Below are 22596 nucleotides of genomic sequence, written 5' to 3'. Positions count from 1 at the left end.
TCTCTGCACAGTGGACACTGGGCTGCACCTTATATCTTCCTTTATATTATTTGATGCGTTCCACTAGCCCTAACAGCATTAAAATGCTGCTTCAAATCTAAACCGAAAATGCATCAAATAAGGGGGAAAATAAAAAAATCCAACAAACACAAAATCATCAGAGAAAATTGTTACTGTGTCGTAGAGAGAGTGGATATCTGCAGAAAATAAGCAGTGGAAAATGTGCAGCATTTACGCTAAGTATGAGCATGTCCTCAGTGTTACATTTTTATTACATTTTTACTGGTTTAATGGAGAAAAAAAATCAATGACGCCATTTTTTTTTACTCATTTAGCAATTACCGTAATAATCTGATCACTGTCTTAAACCTGTTGTTATGATTACAGGGAAACGACCGATCGACCAAACCGCTGCATGACCAGCTCTACCCTCGCCTACTGTATTCTTACCCATCCCTTTATAGATTGTGAGCCCTCGCGGGCAGGGTCCTCTCTCCTCCTGTACCAGTTGTGACTTGTATTGTTTAAGATTATTGTACTTGTTTTTATTATGTATACCCCTCCTTACATGTAAAGCGCCATGGAATAAATGGCGCTATAACAATAATAATAATAATAATAATAACCACATTTTTTCATGCTGTTTGTCGATTGTTTGATGTTTATTTTTTTTTAAAAAACACTTTAAAGACAAGTTTGTAATTGTTTTTAATTATTTTTAGGAATTTTGCAAGAAGAAAAAATTGTTACCACATCACAAGAAAGAAGAGAATTTTTTTAACTAATGTAAGTGTGAGCAGAGCAGAGAAGCCGATCCTGCACCCCCAACTCCCAGGAAGAGGTGCTACGGCACAAAGAACACCCCAGAGTGATAACTTTACAGAGAGGTAATGGAAGTTGACACAAAGCCCAGACCTGCTGGGATAGTGGGATGGGCCACTGAAATCGGGACAGTCATCCTGAATCTGGGACAATTGGGTACCATTCAGATAAAGTAACAGCTAAAAATGCTGGTCAATATAGTTAATGGATGGCATAGTCAACAAGCTTGAAACAAGAAAAGGAACTAACTTTCATTAAAAAAGTACGACAGTAGATTCCAGAAAAAAGGTTGTGAAGCACAGCTGCTGCTGATTGAGGGAAAAAGTGTTATGTTCCTCAAACGGGAAAGGGAAATATTCAGAGATACTGGATATTGGTCTTAGGTTCACTTGTGCACACACATTTTTCATTCTGCATACTGATCAAATAATCTGAATGTGTTACCTATTATTTTTTGCAAATTTGTATATGAATTTGCTATTATAGACTTTGGTTTGCAAAGGGTGAAATCCAGTCTGAAATTCTGCAGCATACATTGATTTACACCACACATAAATTTTCATTGTAGACTTTACAGTAGTGCGTGGATGACATTTAGGCCGGGGTCACACTTGCGAGAGTGATGCGAGAATTTGGAGCATCAATACCTGGCACTCGGGACTGGAGTGTGCGGCTGCATGTATTTCTATGCAGACGCATGCTCTGGTCCCGAGTGCCAGCGGCAGTGCTGGGTATTGATGCGAAAGACTCCTGCGAGTTTCTCTCATCATACTTGCAAGTGTAACCCCGGCCTTAGTAATATTTGATCCACTATTTTGCTATATTAATATGCAGCTTTTAATTTATCCAAATTTATATGGAAAATTAGCAAGATATCTGCTACTTGTGAACAAACCCTAAATTTTGCTTTTACGTACTACCACCGCAACATTAAGAGAAGATCTCTTTTAGCATACTATAATATTTATCATTAAATCCTTGATATATTCAGAATATGTAACAGTGAGTTACATCACACGACCATAGCAATTAAGCTCTGCAAATAAAGATGTCTAACCTATTTCTCACACAATGTTAGACTAATAGAGTTTTGATTGATATTTTACTCAATGCTCAATATCCCAAACCAATTAAAGAAAAAAAGAATACGTCAAAATCTGCCTTTTGTCAAAAGTCTATCATAGTCTTCAGGGGGAAGTTTCTGATGTGATGAAACAGAGCTTTTTAAATCTATTATTTTACCATTCTGAATGCCTGTTCTGTATGGGGCTTACTAATGAAATCACACTATTGCTTCAACATTAATTTACCGTAGCTTGGTCTAGGATCAAAATGGAACACTTTCAAGTTTTGCCATTGAGCTTTTATAATTGCATCCAGTCAGAGGTGGAATTGAAATTTTTATAAGGAAATGATAATTGCTAACACCTATTATCATATATAGTTATTAAGAGATAATCTTACCCTTTACGATATGTAAAGGAGGGCATCAACATAATTATTTTAAAAAATATAGTAATTTATTAAATTATCTGTATGAAATTGTTATTAATAGAAAAATACAGAATTTGTAAAGAAATTTTAGTTAAAAAGTCGAATTGTTCGTGGTCAGTTCATTTGATTTATTGAAGAGCGAACGTTACCCAGCATTTTTTGAATCCTGTGTGGAAAGCTTATATCAACTTTATGCCTTTGAGTGAGAGTGTATACACCGTATATATATATTATATATAATGAACATACTACCCAAAATACCAATTTCCCCACTAGGCAGAGGGCATCACTTCAAACCTATAATAACCATACACCGTATCGCAGCCTATAAGTCGCGTGAACAGAAGTGTTCTAACACAAAGGTAAAATTATTTATGCGCCTCAAACCAAACTGAAAGAGGAGGCAGCAGCATCTAGACAAATTTGGTGTGACCTGAAAAAAAGCATCTAGTTTATCAAACACAGAATATACCTATTGGTCATTATGGTTGTAAGATAATAGGAAAAATAGGAATAGATCAAATAGATTAAACATGTATCTGTATAAATAAAGTAACCAATGAAAAAATCAAACAGATGAATACACCAATAAAGTTTGTATGTTCCCACCCTTGCTAATTCTAAAATGACTGATCCAAGGTTTTTACAAGGGAATGTAACTAGAAAAATAGGTCATACATATGAATGCAGAGACAGACCAACATTATTGGGTAATTAAAAAAAATGTTACCTGTATGTACAAAATGTGGCTGCCTCAATGATGGTGACCGCACGCAGCCTTGCCTTGCCTGATCTGGTGGTACAGCACTACAATGACACTCTTAGAAGCACCCTAGACCAAGTAGCTCCCCTCAACCTCAGAACCTCCAAACACAGAGTAAAACAGCCCTGGCTCACATCACAAACCCGATTTCTCCAGCAAGGCTCTAGGAGTGCTGAACGCTTATGGAGGAAAACTCGCACACCCGAAGATACACTTCAAATTTATGTTAAAAACCTATAACTCTGCCCTTCACATCGCCAAACAGACCTACTTCACCACTCTGATCTCCTCACTATCCAACAACCCCAAGAAACTTTTTGACACCTTTCACTCCCTCCTCAGGCCAAAAGCTCAAGCCCCTATCACAGACATTTGTGCTGATGACCTGGCCTCCCACTTTATAGAGAAAATAGACAATATCCGTCAGGAAATCCGCTCCCAGACCCCAAGTTCAGTGACTCCCATCCCTCCCTGTATCTCCCCTGGCTCACTCTCTGCATTTGATCCCATCACAGAAGAAAAAGTCTCCAGGCTCCTTTTCTTCTTGTCTGACTACATGCTCTACCAACCCCATTCCCTCTCATCTCCTCCAGTCTCTCTCTCCAGTTGGCACTACTCACCTAACTACAATCTTTAATCTCTCACTCTCCTCAGGTATTTTCCCATCCTTCTTCAAACACTCTATCATTACTCCGTTACTAAAGAAACCCACCCTCAACCCATCCTGCACAAACAACTACAGACCAGTCTCCCCTTCATCTCTAAACTCTTGGAGCACCTAGTCTACTCCCACCTTACCCGTTACCTCTCCATTCACTCCCTCCTAGACCCTTCACAGTCCGGCTTCCGCCCCCTACACTCGACAGAAACTGCAATAGCAGCAGGTGAAATCGCGATTCACCTGCCGCTATTAACCTGTTAAATGCCGCTGTCAAACGCTGACAGTGGTATTTAACTACCGCTTCCGGCCACGTGGCCGGAAATGACCGCATTGCCGACCCCGTCACATCGGCTATGCATCGGCTATGCACCAGGATGGTAACCATAGAGGTACTTGAGACCTCTATGGTTACTGATGCCGGCCTGCTGTGAGCGCCACCCTGTGGTCAGCGCTCATAGCAAGCCTGCAATTCAGCTACATAGCAGCGATCTGATGATCGCTGCTATGTAGCTGAGCCAATCAAGTGGTGCCAGCTTCTAGCCTCCCATGGAGGCTAATGAAGCATGGCAAAAGTGAAAAGAAATGTTTTTAAAAATATGAAAAAATTAAAAAAATATAAAAGTTTAAATCACCCCCCTTTCGCCCCATCCAAAAAAAAAACAATAAAAAAATCAAACCTACACATATTTGGTATTGCTACATTCAGAATCGCCCAATCTATCAATAAAAAAAGCATTGACCTGATCGTTAAACAGCGTAGCAAGAAAAAAATTAGATAATTGCTTTATCTACAAGTCATTATACAGGAAGGAATGTTTCCTAACATTTTTCCTGTAACATCCATTTTATTTTTGGATTTGTATGTTTTGATGCCGGTACGCAAAAGTGGAGTAATACGCTGACAACATTGTTTCCAGCAGAGATACATCCAAGCGTCTTCTCCATGCGTTCCCATTCCTTTTGACCACTGTTTCCATCCATTTCAGCTATTTTTCTACCTCCTCAGTTAGGGACTTCAGGAAAATCTGTATGTGAATGTGTTAAGACCATGGCTAAGTTCAATGGGGCAGATGTATCAAATTTGCTTAAGGAAAAGCAATCATTGCTGCCCATAGCAACCAGAGATGAGAAAAGTTTGTTTACATTGTTGCAACTGCTATAAAAATAAAGGTTAAAACATGAATGGCTTCTGTGACCTTTATCTATAGAGATAAACACCCAAAGGAAACATACAAATAGACTTAAACAAACCTGTCAGCCCGCATTGTCAATTCTTACTTTCCTTAATTTTTTTGGTTAGAGCAAGTTGATAAGAGTCTGCCTACAGTCCCACCCTAGAGCATGGGCATGTTATTAATGAAAACTTCTAACACTGATTACACAAGAACCACAAGAGGGATTATCTCACCCCGAGTATCATTTTAGGGCTGCCGTCACACGAACAGTATTTGGTCAGTATTTTACATCAGTATTTGCAAGCCAAAACCAGGAGTCGGTGATAACTACAGAAGTGGTGCATATGTTTCTATTATACGTTTCCCCTAATTGTTCCACTCCTGGTTTTGGCTTACAAATACTGATGTAAAATACTGACCAAATACTGCTAGTGTTACGGCAGCATAATTAGCTTGAAGTTGCCAACCTGCCAATGTCTGTACTTAGCAAAATCTGGCTGACAGGTTTTCTTTCAGGAGAAACATCAAGATGAAAGCTCTGTTCATTAGCAATGAGGACCCCTCTAAGGATTTCCATGTATTTCAATAAATGGCACAGTGTTTAAAAGTGCATAAAAAGTTTGAAATAAACAATTTCAGTCACTAAATCACTTATTTTAAGTAACATTTACCCAAGATGTACCAGTCTGTATATTCCAAACCTATGTTGTAAAAAATCTGTCATAAAACATTTTTGCACACAAGTTTATAATACTTGTTACCTAGAGATTTGCGGTTCGATTTGATGCAAAATTAAATAAATGTTGATTTTTAGAAATTTGTTAAACCCGGAGAATTTGAACAATTTGCTATTCGATTTACATCAATTGCCTTAAATGGCTATTACTATTTTGCATATTGCAGAAGATTGCTAGAGAAGGTTCACATAACCTAATGGATGTCTGCAGGTTTTCCCCAAATGTCTATCAGCTATGATCTCAGTAGGGTTGAGCGAAACGGGTCGGCCATTTTCAGAAGTCGCCGACTTTTGGCAAAGTCGGGTTTCATGAAACCCGACCCGACCCCTGTGTGGGGTCGGCCATGAGGTCGGCGATCTTCTGAATCTGGGATCGGAATTCCGATACCAAGTTCCGATATGTTTGCAATATCGGAAATCGGTATTGGAATCCATATTTAAGTGTAAAATAAAGAATTAAAATAAAAAATATCGCTATACTTACCCTCTGACGCGCCCTGGTACTAACCGGCAGCCTTTCTTCCTTCGAATCAGCGCTTGCAGGACCTTGTGGTGACGTTGCGGTGACATCGCGGCTTGTGATTGGTTGCGCAACTGCCCATGTGACCGCTCGCGCGACCAATCACAAGCCGCGACGTCACCGCAAGGTCCTGCAAGCGCTGATTCTTAGGAAGGAAGGCTGCCGGAAAGAAGCAGGGCGCGTCCGAGGGTGAGTATATTCTTATTAGGTATATACTCACCCTCGGACGCGCCCTGCTTCTTTCCGGCAGCCTTCCTTCCTAAGAATCAGCACTTGCAGGACCTTGCGGTGACGTCGCGGCTTGTGATTGGTCGTGCGAGCGGTCAAATGGGCGGTCGCGCGACCAATCACAAGCCGCGACGTCACCGCAAGGTCCTGCAAGCGCGGATTCGAAGGAAGAAAGGCTCCCGGTTAGTACCAGGGCGCGTCAGAGGGTAAGTATAGCGATATTTTTTATTTTAATTCTTTATTTTACACTTAAATATGGATCGCAGGGCCTGAAGGAGAGTTTCCTCTCCTTCAGACCCTGGGAACCATTGGAAACCCAATGCACTGCATTGGGTTTCGAGTTTCGGCCGACCCCGACTTTTTTATAGATCGGCCGATTTCACTCGACCCGACTTTTGAAAAAGTCGGGTTTCGTGAAACTCGACCCGATCCTATAAAAGTAAAAGTTGCTCAACCCTAGATCTCAGGTGATATACCCCATGACCAATCAAGACAGACTACTATAGCCTGTATAAAAGCCTAGGTAGGTATTTGAGCTGTAGGTTTAGCATAAAATTGGACAGTGTGATGACATCACCAGTCCCTATTCAGCAAAAGAGATTAGAATCAAAAGCTATAAAATACTAATAAACATTGAAAATAGTGTGTGACAGCACAATCGTGAAGAACAGTTACTGTTAGCGGTTATAGCATAACCTTAGCCATTGGCAGCATGGTGGCTAAGTAGATAGGACTGCAGCCTTGCAGCGCTGGGGTCCTAGGTTCAAATTGAGGTCCACCTTGGACAACATCTGCAAGGAGTTTGTATGTTCTCCCTGTGTTTGCATGAGTTTTCTCCGGGTACTCCAGTTTCCTCCCACATTCCAAAAACAAACTGATAGGGATCCTAGATTGTGAGCCCCACCGGGCACAGCGATGATAATGTGTGCAAATTGTAAAGCGCTGCGGAATATGTTAGCGCTATGTAAAAAAAAAAATAAATAAAGATAAAAAAGAAAAAGATATTTGTTGAGGTAAAATTGACATTACTAAGGCTGTGTTTGCATTAATGAGCTGGATAAAATTCTAAGAGAGCTCAGAGTCTCACATTTTTCATGATAATTGAAGTATAAAATAGAAATTTAGGGAAAAATTAGACTAAGCAGGCAAATTAGAATTTCAAAAGATTTCTAACATTAACCAAAATGACATTGCCAGTGTGACTTTTTTCTTTTTATTTTCTATGTAAGTAACTCACTTTGTGGTAAAAAAAAAATGCTATTCAACTTGAGTCTTCAGGTAAGTATGATTAATTTGTTAATTGATCTATTTCTTTTTACTCTGCTACCAAATTTATCTTGTTAGATGTTATATTTCACTGGTTTTCAACATTTCTGAACTTTATAAGGCTACGTTCACATTAGCGTCGCGTCGCTGTTGCGTCGGCGACGCAGCGGCGACGCAGCGGCAACGCGCCCCTATGTTTAACATAGGGGACGCGTGCGTCTTTTTGCACGCGTTTTCCGACACGTGCGTCGTTTTAGACGCTAGCGTCGGACGCAAGAAAACGCTACAAGTTGCATTTTTCTTGCGTCCGATTTCGTCAAAAAACGACGCACGTTTGCGCGCGTTTTTCCGTGCGTCGCCGCTGCGTCGCCGACGCAACAGCGACGCGACGCTAATGTGAACGTAGCCTTAGTGAGGCAAAATGTCCAAAAAGTGCAATTTGGGCAGTATTATTTTCTATTTTTACTACAGAGTTTACTGTTTTTGCTAAATTATTTTATATTTTTAAAGGTCAGCAATAATATATATATATATATATATATGTATATATATATATATATATACTGGTATATATATATATTTATTTATTTGTTTGCACATACATTTTTTTAAATCTAAAAGAATGACCTTCAACAGTAAAAACATAGAGGCAATAGGTGCCTGTAGTAGCCCACCAACTAAAATTAAAACACCATTGGTACTCCATGTAGTGTGGACATTGGTTAAATGAATGCCTCTCCAAGATCAAAACTGTTTTGATCAAGCACAATAAGAGTTAAGTACCAGAGGTGGTGATGGCTTAACTCATAAGCTTGCTGCATGCAATCACACTTGACTTTGTGCATGTACAGCTGATGTCTGGAACGAATAAATTAGATTTTTTTTTACTTTACATATTGATTGGCAGTGTGTAAATAAATGTAATCCCAATTTAATACTGTATATCATAAGAAGGCGTCATTAACTATGCCCCACTGAAACCACTCCCTTGGGGACATATATAATTTTTCCATAATGTATTCCTTTGCAGATAACATATGCCAATTTAATTATCATTGAATCTTACCAGAACACCTTGAGAAATAAAATCTCCAGGCTAATTTAGCCAAATAGTGGTTCCAATAAGGCCGGGATCACACATGCGATAAACACGTCTGTGTCTCGCATGTGAAATCCAAGCTCTGGCGCCGGCACTCCGGAGTGGAGCGTGCGGCCGCATAGCAACACATGGAGCCGCCCGCTCCTCTCCCAAGTGCCGGCGCCAGAGCTTGGATTTCACATGCGAGACTCGGACGTGTTTCTCGCATGTGTGATCCCGGCCTAACAGTGCATGTTGATACATTAAATTGCAAATCGTAAGTTTGGTGCTGGCAAATACTTAATCTTTTTATTTTAACTTCTTTATTTATGTCTTAGTTTTGCTTTTTGTTTCTTTTTCCCTTTGATTTTTACTTAATCTATATATACTTGGATTGATATACAAATTAATTAATTGTATTGGACATTGCAGCTAAAGGCTAATATTGGTACTTCCAACTGCAAATGAGTTAAACTTTGAAAAAAATCTGGAAATAAAATGTAAACAACAATAGTGTAATTACATCTTAGTCTTTAGCAATCTGCTTTCTTTATTAAATTAAAGATCTAGTACATAATTATAAAAATGTCTCTCCACACTAGATTATGAGCTGAGGTTGGTATTGCACCATGACCCCTGCACTTCAACCAAAAAAAGGCTTATGAACAAAAATAATATTAAATAAATGAATATAAAATGCAGGTTACTAGAGAATGTATCTTTACTCTTAAAGATGTGATGTTTAGTTTCATGGCCTTCTCTTTTCCTTGTTTCCTTTCCTGTTTTATATGTTTTATTTAAGTCTAGTTAGTTTTTATTTTTAAGTCACTTCAAAGTGGAAATAATTGAAAGGAACAGTTTGGCAACAGAGGGCATTTCATAAAACTTCATTGTTAATCTAGCCGCATTTTGTATTCCATTAGTTAAATGTACCCATAATACATTATTTAAAACTCAAATACCCTGAATTGTTTTATAAAGTTATGAAAATGCTGCACTAGCATTTTATCAACTTATTCTGAAAAGACAAATGACTTGCAGCTAAATCAACTACAATGGATTCATCGAAATTCCAATTCAGTAGCCTTGTGATGCATTTTCTAGTCTTGAACTGTAAATAAAAGCACATGAGCTGTTAACCTTAAAACAGATTCTGGATCCTGTTCAATACACTGGAAAGAGGGCCAATGCAAATGACTTTTTCTTGCCATTATATAAAAAAGGGATTCAGTCTGTAAGAGGTATTTAATTACATTATTGTTATTTACCTTTTATACTATACCAGCAATTGCATAATATTATGCAGGTTAACTGATTAGCAGCTGAAAGTTTCGATACCATTTTCAAACCTTAGGCATATAATATAGCTGAAGTACGAAAAAATAATTTCACTCATACCATACACTTCTCATCATTTTTTCATGAGTACACAAAGTAGACACTTTGCATATTGAGTAGTGTTGAGCATTCCGATACCGCAAGCATCGGGTATCGGCCGATATTTGCGGTATCGGAATTCCGATACCGAATTCCGATACTTCCCGCGTATCGGATACCGGAATCGGAAGTTCCCAGAATTCAAACAGAACGCAGCAGCCAATGAGGAATGATTGGAAGTGTGGGCACATCCTGTTTAGCATGGTGGGCATGTAAGTACTGGCAAGGCTGTGATTGGCTGCTGAAATGATGTCACTCTGCACTATAAAAAACGCTGCCGCCATTTTGCGCTCACTCTGCTGTGATTTCAGTTAGGGACAGGACGCTGTGTTCTAACTGAGGGCCAGTTGAGCTAGCTAATTGCTTTATTTTCCTTTCCAAAGGCTAATTTAGCAAAACGCTGTGTGTTCTTCACTGTTCACCTTGCTCTTGCCTTGCAGCGCTGTTTTAACAGCGTTCTGCAAGGTCTCTCTGTGTGTGTGTGTGTGCAGCTCACTCTGTAGTCTGTGTGCAGCCATATACCCGGTTGTATTCAGCTCAGGGGGGGTTCACACTGCCTCACACAGTTGTCCTTTTTTGCTCATAGTGCAGCCTGCTGCACATTTTTTCTCAAATTTCCTATTAGTGTTTTTCCACCCGTCTCCAGCTAAATTGTGGAAAAACACTACATAGGATAACCTAGAGGGGGTTTTTTGGGCCTTGCAGCGCCGTTTACGGCTGTCTGCACGGTCTCCGTGTGAGCCCAGCTCGCCCTGTAGTCTGTGTGCAGCCATAGCCGGTTGGATTCAGCTCAGGGTTCGTTACTGGCTCATACCTTGAGAAAAATTTTCCTTTCTTTCAAATAGTGCAGCCTGTTTAAAAATTTTTAAAAAAATTCCCTATTAGTGTTTTTCCACCCGTCTCCAGCTAAATTGTGGAAAAACACTACATAGGATAACCTAGAGGGGGGTTTTTGGGCCTTGCAGCGCCGTTTACGGCTGTCTGCATGGTCTCCGTGTGAGCCCAGCTCGCCCTGTAGTCTGTGTGCAGCCATAGCCGGTTGGATTCAGCTCAGGGTTCGTTACTGGCTCATACCTTGAAAAAAATTTTCCTTTTTTTCAAATAGTGCAGCCTGTTTAAAAATTTTAAAAAAAATTCCCTATTAGTGTTTTTCCACCCGTCTCCAGCTAAATAGTGGAAAAACACTACATAGGATAACCTAGAGGGGGTTTATTGGGCCTTGCAGCGCCGTTTACGGCTGTCTGCACGGTCTCTGTGTGAGCGCAGCTCGCCCTGTAGTCTGTGTGCAGCTATAGCCGGTTGGATTCAGCTCAGGGTGCGTTACTGCCTCATACCTTGAAAAACAATTTCCTTTTTTTCAAATAGTGCAGCCTGTTTAAAATTTAAAAAAAAAAATTCCTATTAGTGTCTTTCCACCTGTCTCCAGCTAAATAGTGGAAAAACACTACATAGGATAACCTAGAGGAGGGTTTTTTGGCTTTGCAGCGCCGTTTACGGCTGTCTGCACGGTGTCTGTGTGAGCGCAGCTCGCCCTGTAGTCTGTGTGCAGCTATAGCCGGTTGGATTCAGCTCAGGGTGCGTTACTGCCTCATACCTTGAAAAACAATTTCCTTTTTTTCAAATAGTGCAGCCTGTTTAAAATTTAAAAAAAAAAAATTCCTATTAGTGTCTTTCCACCCGTCTCCAGCTAAATAGTGGAAAAACACTACATAGGACAACCTAGAGGAGGGTTTTTTGGCCTTGCAGCGCCGTTTACGGCTGTCTGCACGGTCTCCGTGTGATTTAAACTAGCTCTGTAGCCCGATCTGCACAAAAAAAAAGTAAAGTTCACCAAACACAACTTAACACTTGTGTAGGCCACATTTGAAAAATAATAAAGTTTAGTCCACACTTTACAACATTAGTGTTTCTTACACCTGTTAGGAGGAGCATTTCAGGAATAAGCACGCTAAGGCCTTAGTACTTTTCTGCTTATCTTTATCTGTCAACCAAGATGAAGAGGGCAGGGAGTAAGGCACGTGGGCGTGGGCGCGGAGCAGGGAGAGGACGTGGTGATTCTGTGCCTGCTGCGGGCGCCGGTGACTCGTCGTCACTCAGTTTCAGCAGGGAACAGTCCTTCATGCGCAGCTTTGTCGGAGAGCGCCGTGCACCGCTGCTGCGTGAAGACCAAATTGAAGCCGTTGTCGGGTGGATGGCAGCTAACGCCTCGGCATCAACTTCAGTTAGTGCCACATCCTCTCAGGCACAGACCACTGGAGAGCAGCCATCTGTCTCTTCACCACCTGCCAAATTGGCCAGGCAGTCAGAGTGCCCAGGACAGGAGCCGTCTCTACTTCTGTTCTCTGAATCTCTTGGCTTGGAAACAGGGGGCCAGCCAAGCAGCATTGGAGAAATGGAAGAAGAGGCAGTGTGCAGTGATGCCCAACAGCTTTTTCTCTCTGACTCTGAAGAGGCAGGTGGGCCAGTGCCTCCGGTGACCACAGCGCAGTACGCATCTGATGATGAAACTCAGGTGCCGCTTTCTGATGCGTACTGTGCTGCCGAGACTACCCAGGAGGAGCAGTTGGTGGCAGAGGGTAGTGGAGATGATGAGGTCCTTGACCCATCGTGGCGTGAGGAACAGGAAGGTGGTGGGAGCAGCTCTGAGGAAGAGCTTCCCCTTACGGGCCAAAGAGGGAGAGGGAGGGGGAAGACTGCGGAGCCTGTAGCCTCCACTTTGGCACCCGTTAGGAGCCTGTCTCTTTCCAAAGCCAAAAAGGGCGCTCCCAAGACTTGCAGTGCCTGGTCCTTTTTTGACACAGTTGCAGATGACATTTGTTTTGTCAAATGCAAGCTGTGTCATCAGAAAGTAAAAAGAGGTAAAAGTGTCAGCAACCTCAATACCACAAATATGTGGAAACATGTGCGGACCAGGCACGCGGTGAAGATACAGAAACACAGTGAAGACGTAGGCCAACCAACAGCGGCAGCTACCACCTCTTCATCTCGTGTTGCCTCTTCCTCCACTGTTGTCCAGAGACCTAGTGTAATTCCACCCACAGCACCACCTTCCCAGTCATCCTCACACTCCCAGTCTACTCTACAGCCATCGGTAGTACAGGCATGGGAGAAAAGGCGGGCATTCTCGGCCAACCACCCCCGAGCACAGGCTCTGAATGCAGGCATTGCCAAACTGTTGTCCCTGGAAATGCTCTCGTTCAGGCTGGTGGAGACTGACAGCTTCCGTGACTTGATGGCATTGGCAGTCCCACAGTACAAGGTGCCCAGCCGCTTTTACTTCAGCAGGCAGGCTGTCCCTGCCCTGCACAGGCATGTTGAGGCAAACATAAAACATGCGCTACTGAACGCCGTCAGTAGCAAGGTCCACCTCACCACCGATGTGTGGACCAGTCAGCATGGACAGGGGCGATATGTTTCCCTCACTGCCCATTGGGTTAATGTTGTTGAGCCAGGTACAGATCGTGCGAGTGGCGCAGGACGTGTCCTGCCCACTCCAAGGATTGCAGGAATCCAGTCTGTACGCATCGACTCCTCCTCTTACACCAGTTCCTCAGATTCCTCTCTGCAGGATCCGTCACAGTCCACCTCCACATGGACCCGTGAACGTTTACCTATGACCGACATGAGCACAGCCGTGGCCAAACGTCAGCAGGCCGTCTTGAAACTAGTTTCATTGGGGCATCGAAGCCACACAGCGCAGGAGCTCTGGAATGCCATCAAGCAGGAGAGCGATGTGTGGTTACTGCCAGCGAATCTCCAGCCAGGCATGGTAGTGTGTGACAATGGCCGAAATCTGGTGGCAGCTTTGGCCCTTGGCAACCTCACTCACATCCCATGTCTGGCACATGTGCTCAATTTGGTTGTGCAGAGTTTTCTGAGCGACTATCCGGATCTTGATGCCCTGCTGCACAAGGTCCGCCTAGAGTGTGCTCACTTGCGGCGTTCCAGCTTGGCCAGATCCCGCATTGCTGCTCTGCAGCGCCGATTCCGCCTTCCGGAACACCGCATCATATGTGACCTACCTACCCGGTGGAATTCCACGTTACATATGTTGGAGCGGTTGTGTGAGCAGCAGCAAGCAGTTATGGAGTACCAGCTGCATCAGGCGCAAAGAAGTCGCAGTCAGCGCCGATCAGACTTCACAACCACAGAGTGGGCCACTATGAAGGACGTCTGCCAGGTTTTGCGTCCTTTTGATTATTCCACGCGGATGGCAAGTGCAGATGATGCACTAGTCAGCATGACTGTCCCCCTTATCTGCCTGCTTCAGCAAACTTTGCAAGGGTTAAGGGATGATGTTGTGGAAGAGGTGGAGGATGAGGAGTCACCTTTTCCATCAGCTTCTGGAGAGTCAGCGCCACGTGGTTCCTCACAAAGGGGTACGCAGGGGCCAATTTGTGAGGAGGATGAGGAGGAGTCAATGGAGGAGGAAGAGCTCCGTCCAGAGGAGGGAGCGACACAATTGTCCAGTGGTCAGTGTGTACAGCGAGGGTGGGGTGATGACGAGCGGGCAGAGATCATGTCTCAAGCAGGGGACAGCGTTTCTGGGCCAGTTGGCACTCTGCAGCACATGGTGGATTTCATGCTGCAGTGCCTGAGAAACGACCGCCACATCGACCACATTCTCAACATGCCTGATTATTGGGTGTTCACCCTCCTCGATCCTCGCTACCGGGACAACGTCCAAAACCTCATCCCTGCGTTGACCCGGGAGCGTAAATTGCGGGAGTACCACGACACACTGGTGAATTCCATCATCTTCTCCTGTCCAACTGAGAGGAGTGCTGCTAGTGCTTTACAAAGCAGCTCAGTGCGTCGATGCAGTGGGGGAGGCTCTGCCCAAAGAGGGAGCAGAAGCAGTGCCTCTGCTCAAGGCAAGCCCAGTATGGCACAACTCTGGCACACTTTTGTGTGCCCGCCCCAAATGTCTACACCATCACCGGCGGCTCCAGTCAGCAGGAGGCAACGGTTCCGTCAGATGGTGACAGACTACATGGCTTGCCCTCTTACTGTACTCCCAGACGGCTCTTTCCCGTTCAAGTTTTGGGTCTCTAAGCTGGATACATGGCCAGAGCTAAGCCAGTATGCATTGGAGGTGCTGGCTTGCCCTGCGGCTAGTGTCTTATCGGAACGTGTCTTTAGTGCCGCAGGTGGTGTACTAACAGACCGTCGCATGCGGCTATCCTCCGATAACGTTGACCGGCTTACTTTCCTGAAAATGAACCAGGCCTGGATCTCGCAGGAATTTGCCACTCCTCTGCCTGATTAAGTAATTGGGTGTCATCCAGGTCTCCTGCTGTGTTCATCTTTCTACCACCTGAACTGCTATTCCTGGGCTCCAACACCGCCAGTTGCGGCTCAGAAGTGCAGGCTGCACAGTAAAAACATACGACCCAGTGTTATTGGGTTTCAGTAACGTCAGCTGATCCCCAGCTGTGTAGCCGGCAATGTGTCCTGCGACCGCCACGCTGGCACAACAACCTAAATGTAAGGGAACCTGTCCCCCCCCCCCCGTCATTTGTTACTGAAAGAGCCATCTTGTGCAGCAGTAATGCTGCACAAGGAGAAGGTAGCTCTTTTTTTTTAGCTCCTTGCACACGCAGAACTTAACACTTATAAAATTTGTTCACTGATACCGTTATACTGTCCCGGAGCTGGGACTTTCCTTCCCAATGTGACGCAGCACAGCCGTCATTCCTACCCCCTTGGTGCCATGCGCTGCCTCCTCAGCGTTGTTTTAAGCTGTCACTGAGCCTGCGCTGTTCTGTTATCCCTTGGGCATGCCCTATTTGCGCTGCCTGTCTTCTGACATAATTTGGTGTCAGGCTGGCTGGGCCTGTGCGGCCGCGCTGCCCGAGATCCCGCCTTGCAGTGTCTTCTGATTGAGTCACACTGCGGGCCTGGGATCCATGGGCATGCGCAGTGCATATCTTCCCCTCGGGCTCTCGCTCATTTCCCTCCGCCTTCTTTAGACTGTGCGCCGTCAGCTGATCCCTAATAGCATGCCACGGCCGTGACACCGCACAGTCTGAAGAAGAGGGAAGGAGGGGAGTGAGAGTCGAGGATATGCACTGTGCATGTCCATGGTTCCAAGGCCCGCAGTGGGATTACGTTGGACGAGACTGCGAGGTGGGATCTGGAGCAGCGTGGACGCACAGGCAGTGACAGCCTGACACCAAATTATGTCAGAAGACAGGCAGCGCTAATTGGGCATGGCCAAGGGCTAACAGAACAGCGCAGGCTCCGTGACAGCTTAAAACAATGCTGAGGAGGCAGCGCACGCACCAAGGGGATAGGAATGACAGCTGTGCTGTGTCCCATTACGAAGGAAATTCGCACCTCCGGGACGGTTTAACGGTATAAGGGGACACATTTTTAGTGTTTACTTCGGTGTTTGCAAGGAGCATAATTAAAAGAACCACCTTTTCCTTTTGCATCGTTAGTGCTGCACAAGATGGCTCTTTCAGCTACAAACGTCTTGGGGGGGGGGGTTAAAGGTTCCCTTTCAACTTGCTCCAATCAGGCTTCGGCCTACATTCTGTTCCTCTGCTCCTCCTGCTGTCCCTGGGCTCTAACACCGCCAGTTGGTGCCTGGAAGTGCTGTGTGCACAGTCAACAGTCGCTCCTCTGTAATTGGGGTTCAGTAACGTCAGCTGATCCCCAGCTGTGTGTGCGGCAATACCTCCAATCTGCTCCTCCTGCTGTCCCTGGGCTCTAACACCGCCAGTTGGTGCCTGGAAGTGCTGTGTGCACAGTCAACAGTCGCTCCTCTATTATTGGGGTTCAGTAACGTCAGCTGATCCCCAGCTGTGTGTGCGGCAATACCTCCAATCTGCTCCTCCTGCTGTCCCTGGGCTCTAACACCGCCAGTTGGTGCCTGGAAGTGCTGTGTGCACAGTCAACAGTCGCTCCTCTGTTATTGGGGTTCAGTAACGTCAGCTGATCCCCAGCTGTGTATCCGGCAACGTGTCATGCGACCGCCACGCTGGCACAACTAAAATGTAAGGGGACCTGTCCCCCCCCCCCTAGGCGTTTGTTACTGAAAGAGCCACCATGTGCAGCACTAATACTGCACAAGGGAAAGGTCGCTCTTGAAATTATGCTCCTTGCAAACGCTGAACTACACACTCATGTAATGTGTCCCCTCACACCGTCCAACCGTCCCGGAGGTGGGACTTTCCTTTGTAATGTGACGCAGCACAGCCGTCATTGCTACCCCCTTGGCACCGTGCGCTGCCTCCTTAGCGTTGTTTGATTCCGTCATGGACCCTGCGCTGTTATGTTATCCCTTGGCCATGCACAGTTTGCGCTGCCCGTCCTCTGACATCATTTGTTGTCGTCCTGGCTGCGCCTGTGCGTCCACGCTGCCCGAAATCACACCTCGCAGTGTCGTCTAATGTGATCCCACAGTGGGCCTGGTATCCATGGCCATGCGCAGTGCATATACTAGCCTCTCACTCCCCTTCTTCACGCTTCTTCAGACTAGGCGGCGTCAGCTGATCCCTAATAGCATGCCACGGCCGTGACGCCGCACAGTCTGAAGAAGCAGGAAGGAGGTGAGTGAGAGGCGATGATATGCACTGCGCATGCCCATGGATCCCTGGCCCGCAGTGGGACTACATTAGATGACACTGCAAGGTTGGATCTGGGGCAGCTTGGACGCACAGGCACTGCCAGCCTGACACCTACATGATGTCAGAAGACGGGCACCGCTAACTGTGCATGGCCAAGGGATAACATTACAGCGCGGGCTCCGTGACAGAACCAAACAACGTTGAGGAGGTGGCGCCCGGCACCAAGGGGGTTGGAATGACGGCTGTGCTGTGTCACATTACAAAGGAAAGTCCCACTTCCGGGATGGTTTGACGGTGTGAGGGGACACATTATATGAGTGTGTACTTCAGCGTTTGCAAGGAGCATAATTTTCGGAGCCACCATTTTCCATGTGCAGTATTACTGCTGTACAAGATGGCTCTTTCAGCAACAAATGCCTGGGGGGGGGGGTTAAAGGTTCCCTTTCAACTTGCTCCACTGCAGGCTTCGGCCTACACTCTGCTCCTCTTTGATTCCCTGGGTTTCAACACTGTCAGTTGCCACCTGGAAGTGTTGTCTACACAGAAAAAACACTAGGTGATGTGTCAGTGGGGTTCAGCACCGCCAGCTGTTCCCCTGCTGTGTAGTCGGCAACGTGTCCAGCACAAGCCACGCTGGCACAACAGAACAAAAGCTGCCACCAGTGCAGGCTTCGGCCTACACTCTGCTCCCCTCCTCCTCCTGCTGACCCTGGGCTCAAACACCGCTAGTTTTTGCCCGGAAGTGCTAGCTGCACAGAGAAAAACACCAGCCAATGTGTTAGTGGGGTTCAGCAACGCCAGCTGTTCCCCTGCTGTGTAGCCGGCAACGTGACCTGCAAACGCCACGCAGGCACATGAACTGAAATTAAAGGGAACCTGGCCCCACCCCCCCAGGTGTTTCTATGTATAACAGCCACCTAGTACAGCAGAACTGCTGCATTTGTACAAGGTGGCTGACTTTTTCTCCTTGCCCACGTGGAACTCAACACGTACAAAATGTGTCTCATTGAGACCATTCCACTGACCCTGAGGTGTGACTTTCCTTTCTAATGATACGCAGCACCCCCCTTGGTAGCGTTTCCCGTCTTTTGCCATCATGGTTAGCTGGCTGCGCCTGTGCATCCGCCCTGCTAGAAACAACACCCCTCGTTGTCATATTTGTTTTGTCAGCGAGGGTGTGGTTTATGGGCACGAGCAGTGCATATGTTCGCCTGTCTTAACTCATCTCCTTCCGCCTTCTTCAGACTGTGCGGCCTCCTGGCCGTGGTAGGCGATAAGGGATCAGCTGAGGCCGCCCAGTCTGAAGCAGGTGTAAGGACATGTGTGAGCGGCAAACCTATTTACTGCACAAGGCCACGAATCCCAGCCACGCAGTGTGATTTTTTGAAAACACACTGTGGGTCTGGGATTCATGTCCATCGCTAACCGCAACGGCCGACATGAAATGAGGTCAGAAGACAGGAAGCGCTCACAGCGCATGGCCAAGGGATCACAATAGCGCAGACTCCTGTACAGCAAATAACAACGCTCAGGAATCTGCGCCCAGTACCTAGGTGCTAATTTTGACACCTGTGCTGCGTCTCCTTAAAAAGACAAGTCACTCCTCCACAACTGTTTGACAGTATAATGGGCTAAATAGTGTACGTGTTGTATTCAGCGTGTGCAAGGAGCAAACTAAATAGAGCAACCTTTTACTTGTGCAGCATTAATGCTGCACAAGGTGTGGCTCTTGTACCTTGCAACACCTGAGGGGGGGTTAAAGGTAACCTTTGAAATTGGTTCAACTAGGCTTCGGCCTACACTCTGCTCCTCTACTCCTCCTGCTGACCCTGGGCTCTAACACCGCCAGTTTTTGCCCGGACATGCGATCTGCACAGAGAAAAACACCAGTCAATGTGTCAGTGGGGTTCAGCAACGCCAGCTGTTCCCCTGCTGTGTAGCTTGCATCGTGTCCAGCACAAGCCATGCTGGCACAACCGACCAAAAGCTGACACCAGTGCAGGCTTCGGCCTACACATTGCTTCTCTCCTCCTCCTGCTGACCCTGGGCTCTAACACCGCCAGTTTTTGCCCGGACATGCGAGCTGCACAGAGAAAAACACCAGTCAATGTGTCAGTGGGGTTCAGCAACGCCAGCTGTTCCCCTGCTGTGTAGCTTGCAACGTGACCTGCAAACGCCCCGCAGGCACATGAACTGAAATTGAAGGGAGCCTGCTCCCCACCCCCAGGTGTTTCTATGTATAACAGCCACCTTGTACAGCAGTACTGCTGCATTTGTACAAGGTGGCTGACTTTTTCTCCTTGCCCACGTGGAACTCAACACGTACAAAATGTGTCTCATTGAGACCATTCCACTGTCCCTGAGGTGTGACTTTCCTTTCTAATGATACGCAGCACCATCCTTGCTAGCGCTGCCCGTCTTTTGACATCATTGGTTATCTGGCTGCGCCTGTGCGTCTGCCCTGCTCGAAACAACGCCCCTCGGTGTCTTATTTTTTTGGACAGCGAGGGTGTGATTGATTGGCATGTGCAGTGCATATGTTTGCCTGTGTTCACTCATCTCCTTCCGCCTTCTTCAGACTGGGTGTCCTCATGGCCGCGGCAGGCGATAAGGGATCAGATGAGGCCGCCCAGTCTGAAGCAGGTGTAAGGACATGTGTGAGTGTCAAACATATTTACTGCACAAGGCCACGAATCCCAGCCACGCAGTGTGATTTTTTGAAAACACACTGTGGGTCTGGGATTCATGTCCATCGCTAACCGCAACGGCCGACATGAAATGAGGTCAGAAGACAGGAAGCGCTCACAGCGCATGACCAAGGGATCACAATAGCGCAGACTCCTGTACAGCAAATAACAACGCTCAGGAATCTGCGCAAAAGCAGCTAGGTGTAAATTTTGACACCTGTGCTGCATCTCCTTAAAAAGACAAGTCACGCCTCCACTACTGTTTGACAATATAGTGGGCTAAATAGTGTACGTGTTTTATTCAGCGTGTGCAAGGAGCAAATTAAATAGAGCAACCTTTTACTTGTGCAGCATTAATGCTGCACAAGGTGTGGCTCTTGTACCTTGCAACATCTGAGGGGGGGTTAAAGGTAACCTTTGAAATTGGTTCAACTAGGCTTCGGCCTACACTCTGCTCCTCTCCTGCTGACCCTGGGCTCAAACACCACTAGTTTTTGCCCGGAACTGCTAGCTGCACAGAGAAAAACACCAGTCAATGTGTTAGTGGGGTTCAGCACCGCCAGCTGTTCCCCTGCTGTGTAGTCGGCATCGTGTCCAGCACAAGCCACGCTGCCACAACTGACCAAAAGCTGCCACCAGTGCAGGCTTCGGCCTACACTCTGCTCCTCTCCTCCTCCTGCTGACCTTGGGTTCAAACACTGCCAGTTTCTGCCCGGACATGCTAGCTGCACAGAGAAAAACACCCACCATTGTGTCAGTGGGGTTCAGCACCGCCAGCTGTTCCCCTGCTGTGTAGCCGGCATCGTGTCCAGCACAAGCCACGCTGGCACAACCGACCAAAAGCTGCCACCAGTGCAGGCTTCGGCCTACACTCTGCTCCTCTCCTCCTCCTGCTGACCTTGGGCTCAAACACCGCCAGTTTTTGCCCGGACATGCTAGCTGCACAGAGAAAAACACCCACCATTGTGTCAGTGGGGTTCAGCACCGCCAGCTGTTCCCCCGCTGTGTAGCCGGCATCGTGTCCAGCACAAGCCACGCTGGCACAACTGACCAAAAGCTGCCACCAGTGCAGGCTTCGGCCTACACTCTGCTCCTCTCCTCCTCCTGCTGACCCTGGGCTCAAACACCTCCAGTTTCTGCCCGGAAGTGCTAGCTGCACAGAGAAAAACACCAGCCAATGTGTTAGTGGGGTTCAGCACCGCCAGCTGTTCCCCTGCTGTGTAGCCGGCAACGTGTCCTGCAAACGCCACGCAGGCACATGAACTGAAATTGAAGGGAGCCTGCCCCCCACCCCCAGGTGTTTCTATGTATAACAGCCACCTTGTGCAGCAGTACTGCTGCATTTGTACAAGGTGGCTGACTTTTTCTCCTTGCCCACGTGGAACTCAACACGTACAAAATGTGTCTCATTAGAGACCATTCCACTGTCCCTGAGGTGTGACTTTCCTTTCTAATGACACGCAGCACCCCCATTGTTAGCGCTGCCAGTCTTCTGACATCATTGGTTGGCCGCGGCATGCGATAAGGGATCAGCTGAGGCCGCCCAGTCTGAAGCAGGTGTAAGGACATGTGTGAGCGGCGAACATATTTACTGCACAAGGCCACGAATCCCAGCACCGCAGTGTGACTTTAGGAAAAGGCACTGTGGGTCTGGGATTTATGGCCATCGTTAACCGCACCGGCCAACATGAAATGAGGTCATGAGACGGCCTGCACTAACAGGGTATTGCCAAGGGATAACACAAGAGCGCAGTTTCCTGTACTGCAAATAACAACGGTAAGGAATCTGCGCCCAGCACCTAGGTGTAAATTTGTACACCTGTGCTGCGTCTCCTTAAAAAGACAAGTCACGCCTCCACTACTGTTTGACAGTATAATGGGCTAAATAGTGTACGTGTTTTATTCAGCGTGTGCAAGGAGCAAAATTAAGAGAGCAACCTTTGACTTGTGCATCATTAATGCTGTTCAAGGTGTGGCTCTTGTACCTTGCAACACCTGAGGGGGGGTTAAAGGTTACCTTTGAAATTGGTTCAACTAGGCTTCGACCTACACTCTGCTCCTCTCCTCCTCCTGCTGACCCTGGGCTATAACACCGCCAGTTGTAGCCTGGAAGTGCTAGCTGCACAGAGAAAAACACCCACCATTGTGTCAGTGG

This window comes from Ranitomeya imitator, chromosome 6, assembly GCF_032444005.1.
Source record: "Ranitomeya imitator isolate aRanImi1 chromosome 6, aRanImi1.pri, whole genome shotgun sequence".
Classification (NCBI taxonomy): domain Eukaryota; kingdom Metazoa; phylum Chordata; class Amphibia; order Anura; family Dendrobatidae; genus Ranitomeya; species Ranitomeya imitator.
Note: the sequence above shows the minus strand (reverse complement) of the source record.